The 5,107-nt window shown below is 44.7% G+C and overlaps 1 non-coding gene across 1 annotated transcript; it reads right to left on the bottom strand.

The window, feature by feature from the left end:
- Window positions 1-1,701: 1,701 nt before the first annotated feature.
- On the bottom strand, window positions 1,702-1,774 carry TRNAG-UCC (transfer RNA glycine (anticodon UCC)). Its single transcript has one exon. It is a non-coding gene; the product is annotated as a tRNA-Gly (tRNA).
- Between the last annotated feature and the right edge of the window lie 3,333 nt (window positions 1,775-5,107).

The raw sequence follows: 5,107 nt of genomic DNA, 5'->3' as shown, positions 1-5,107 counted from the left end.
CAGAATACTGGAGTGGGTAGCCTTTCCCTTCTCCAGGGGATCGTCCCAACCCAGGGATCGAAGCCAGGTCTCCCGCACTGCAGGCAGATTCTTTACCAGCTGAGCTATTAGGTTTCTAGATAAAGTAGCACTTAAAACATTCCGGAGAAGGCAATGGCACCCCACTCCAGTACTCTTGCCTGGAAAATCCCATGGATGGAGGAGCCTGGTAGGCTGCAGTCCATGGGGTCGCTAAGAGTCAGACACAACTGAGCGACTTCACTTTCACTTTTCCCTTTCATGCACTGGAGAAGGAAATGGCAACCCACTCCAGTATTCTTGCCTGGAGAATCCCAGGGATGGCGGAGCCCAGTGGGCTGCCGTCTATGGGGTCGCACAGAGTCGGACACGACTGAAGCGACTTAGCAGCAGTAGCAAACATTCTGGAGGACAAGACTTAGTATCTTTCAGTTCAGTTCAGTTCAGTCGCTCAGTCGTGTCCGACCCTTTGTGACCCCATGGATTGCAGCACCCCTGGCTTCCCTGTCCATCACCAACTCCCTGAGTTTACTCAGACTCATGTCCAGTGAGTCAGTGATGCCATCCAACCATCTCATCCTCTGTCATCCCCTTCTCCTCCTGCTTTCAATCTTTCCCAGCATCAGGGTCTTTTCAAATGAGTCAGTTCTTTGCATTAGGTGGCCAAAGTATTGGAGTTTCAGCTTCAGCATCAGTCCTTCCAATTAATATTCAGGACTGATTTCCTTTAGTATGAACTGGTTGGATCTCCTTGCAGACCAGGGGACTCTCAAGAGTCTTCTCCAACACCACACTTCAAAAGTATCAATTCTTCGGTGCTCAGCTTTCTTTATACTCCAACTCTCACATCCATACACGACTACTGGGAAAACCATAGCTTTGACTAGATGTTCCTTTGTCCACAAAGTAATGTCTCTGTGTTTTAATATGCAGTCTAGGCTGGTTATAACTTTTCTTCCAAGGAGCAAGCGTCTTTTAATTTTACGGCTGCAGTCACCATATGCAGTGATTTTGGAGCCCCCCAAAAATAGTCTGTCACTGTGTCCGCTGTTTCCCCATCTATTTGCCATGAAGTGATGGGACCAGATGCCATGATCTTAGTTTTCTGAATGTTGAGTTGTAAGGCAACTTTTTCACTCTCCTCTTTCACTTTCATCAAGAGGCTCTTAAGTTCTTCTTCGCCTCTGCTGTAAGGGTGGTGTCAGCTGCATATCTGAGGTTACTGATATTTCTCCCGGCAGTCTTGATTCCAGCCTGTGCTTCCTCCAGCCCGGCGTTTCTCACAATGTGCTCTGCATGTGAGTTAAATGGGGTGGTCATTATTCACCAGCCCAGGAGGCAGAATGTATCCCCATTATGTTTTTGTTTGTTTTTCTTTTATTCTTATATTTTCAAATGAATCCATATTTAAAGATATAAAAATATACAGAGAATAATGTTCTATTTTTTAAAAATTTAAATACTGAAGCCACAAAATATCTTTCAGTCCGTGTTTCCCCCTGTTTTTTGCCTTCCCTGCTTATCCAAATTCTCCTTTATTCTTTCAAGCCTCATCTCACCATCTCTAGTAAGTCTTCCCTGAGAGAGCTAGCTTTTGCTGGACCTCTCTTCAGAATCCCACAGAACTATCTTTTTTATTTTTTAAATTTTTTGGGCCTTGCTGCTCGGCATGCGGGATCTTAGTTCCCTGACCAGGGATTGAACCTGTGACCCCTGTAGTGGAAGCCCAGAGTCTTAACCACTGGACCACCAGGGAAGGCCCACCATAGAACATCACACTTTTTTTGGTCATCTTCCCCTGCATAGTCTGGCATTTAAAGTGTGAGTTTGTGTGTGTATGAACATGAATGTGTGATCTTTCCACGTATAAATAAAATCCTGGAACATTGGGTTCTGACTCTGTACTCTTCTGCTCTGGAGAAGGAGATGGCAACCCACTCCAATGTTCTTGCCTGGAGAATCCCAGGGACGACAGAGCCTGGTGGGCTGCCGTCTATGGGGTCGCACAGAGTCGGACACGACTGCAGCAACTTAGCAGCAGCAGCAGTCTCCTGCTCTCTAGAGGTCTTAAAGGTGTAGTAATGTGTTTAGCACAGTTTCACGCAGTGTTCAGGGGCATAGCTAGAGATGTGAAAATGAATGAGACATGGTCCCTATTTACAGGGGATTCAGAGAAGGAGAGAGATAAAGTCACATGATCACAGAAATGCTGTGATAGAGACACACTCAGCATGTGTGTGTACTTAGGAGGATGCACTTCACAACTGTTCTGTTGCAAAAGTTTATCATTCGTCACATATCTGCCCCTCAATGTCTTCACAGTTTAGTTAAGATGTCAAATTTTCCCCTCGATTGAGATTTTATCAACTTAATATTGGTGATTCTAGATGTTGCCCACTGATCAGAGTTGATATATTGTCTTTGATTTTTAGATATGAGGAATTTATAAGTTGATAAATATAATTTGGCAGGTGAAATCTTTCAAAACCTGGGAGTCCATTGCAGGGGGATGAACAAATGACATAAAAGGAATCACCTTTCTAGTGGGCAGTGTCTTAAACTTACATGTATTGTACATATGACAGCTGTTCATTGCAGGCGAATGGTACCCCTTGCCCTGCTCCCTGAATTCAAACGTTAAAGTCCTAGCCCCCATTGATCAGAAGGCGGCCACGCTGGAGATAGAGTCTTTGTCGTTGTTCAGTGGCTCAGTCGTGTCTGACTCTGTGCGGCCCCGTGGACTGTAGCCCGCCAGGCTCCTCTGTCCCTGGGATTTCCCAGGCAAGAATCCTGGAGTGGACTGCCACTTCCTTCTCCAGGGGCTCTTCCCTACCCAGGGATCGAGCCCACGTCTCTGGTGCCTCCTGCATTGGCAGGTGGATTCTTTAACAATAGTGCCACCTGGGAAGCTCCCTCTGCTCAGGCTGCCATAAGAAAGCAAGCTGAGTGACTTAAATGACAAACATCTGTTTTCTCATATTCCAGAAGTTTGGAGTCCCAGAGTAAGCTCTAGCGGGGTCAGTTCTCTTTCAGGCTGGTATTACAGATGGCTGCCTTCTCACAAGTCCTCACACGGCATTTCCTTGGTGTGTGGTGTGTGAGGAGATAGAGAGAAAGAAAGAGATCACTCTCTGGTGTCTCTTAAAGCAGTGGTCCCCAATTATTTTTGGCACCAGAGACCAGTTTTCTGGAAGACAGTTTTTCCACGGACATAGGGGATGATTTGAGTGTGTTACATTTATTGTGTACATTATTATTATTATGTTGTGATATATAATGAAATAATTATAAACTCACCATAATGCAGAATCAGTGAGGGCCCTGAGCTTGTTTTCCTGCAACTAGATGGTCCCATCTGGGGGTGACGGGAGACAGTGGCCGCAGGTCCCCAGTGCTAGCATCATCTCCTCAGCTCCACCTGAGATCATTAGACATTACATTCTCGAAAGGAGCCCTCAACCTAGATCCCTTGCACGCTCAGTTCACAGTAGGATTCTTGCTCCTATGAGAATCTAATGCTGCCACGGACCTAACAGGAGGCAGAGCTCAGACAGTAATGTGAGCAGTGAGGAGGGGCTGTAAATACAGATAAAGTTTGCTCGTTTCTTTACCTGGGCTCCTTCTGAGTGGCAGGGTTCCTAATGGGCCCATGGTCTGGAGGTAGTGTCCTTAAAGGACACTAATCCTATCAGATCAAGGCCCCACCCTTATCTCATTTAACCTTAATTACTTCTGTATAGGGCTTCCCAGGTAGCTCAGATGGTAAAGTGTCTGCCTGCAATGCGGGAGACCCAGGTTTAAACCCTGGGTCAGGAAGATCCCCTGGAGAAGGAAATAGCAACCCACTCCAGTATTCTTGCCTGGAAAATTCCATGGGTGAAGGAGTCTGGTAGGCTACAGTCCATAGGGTCGCAAAGAGTTGGACCCGACTGAGTGACTTCACTTTCACTTCTGTATAAGCCGTATCTCCAAATACAGACATATTGGGATTTAGGGCTTCAATAGGACATGTAAATTTGGGACTTGGGGGCACAATTCAGTCCACAACATGTGGCCCATCCAGGCTTAGAGTAATTTGAGAACAAAAGGCTCAAAAGTTGGTCTCTGTCTAGATATGAACTATAGACAGTTCTATTTTAATAAAAAGAATATTTTGAATAAAAAGGGGATATAGGATATTGAACAACAAATACAAGTGGAATGAGATAATCTGAGGTTGTGTATCTACATTATTATGTGCAGAATACTCGCACTGTGCTGTATTAGGCAAAGATACTACAATCCTTGGAACCTTTCCCAGAAGAACATGCTGCATTTCAAATATCTGTAATAGCAATAAGCCACCCAATCTATGATTTCACTTAATTATTTCTATCATTGCTTTGTACTTTAGGTTCTTTTCTTGCCAGCAAAACTCACATTTGGCATAGACTTCCAAATGCAAAATAAATTTTTAATATTTATGATTGGATAAACTTCATAGGAAAAGAATGTCTCAGAGCAAGTTCTTAAGACAGAACCTAAAGGTGGATAGGGCTTCCCAGGTGACGCTAGTGGTAAAGAATCCACCTGCCAATGCAGGAGATGTAAGAGATGCGGGTTCAATCCCTGGGTCAGGAAGATCCCCTAGAGAAGGAAATGGTAACCCACTCCAGTATTCTTGGCGGAGAATCCCATAGACAGAGGAGCCTGGCGGGCTACAGTCCATGGGGTCACAAAGAGTCAGACACGACTGAAGCGACTTGGCACAAAAGTGGATAAACTACTAGGTGAAGTTCCACATTATAGACAATTATGATATTCTGATTATCATGTCACTTTTGAGGGTTTTTTTTAAATGAAGAATAATCAGAGTACTTCTATTTTTTTTTTTTAATTGCTCTGTGTGGCGTGTGGCATCTTAGCTCCCCAACCAGGGATCAAACTGGCACTCCCTGCAATGTAAGGCACATTCTTAACCACTGGACCGTCAGGGAAGTCCCACGTTTGAGTTCTTTTACAATAAAAAAGCAACATTGTGAGAGAGGGATCATGGAGAGATGAGCAGTTAAAGAAACTAAATATGACACGTAAAGCCTCGTACTGAGAA

The sequence above is a fragment of the Giraffa tippelskirchi genome, chromosome 4, assembly GCF_054371585.1.
Source record: "Giraffa tippelskirchi isolate mGirTip1 chromosome 4, T2T-mGirTip1v1.2.pri, whole genome shotgun sequence".
NCBI lineage: Eukaryota > Metazoa > Chordata > Mammalia > Artiodactyla > Giraffidae > Giraffa > Giraffa tippelskirchi.
The sequence above is the reverse complement of the archived record's forward strand: the minus strand, read 5'-3'. Positions and strand labels throughout refer to the sequence as shown.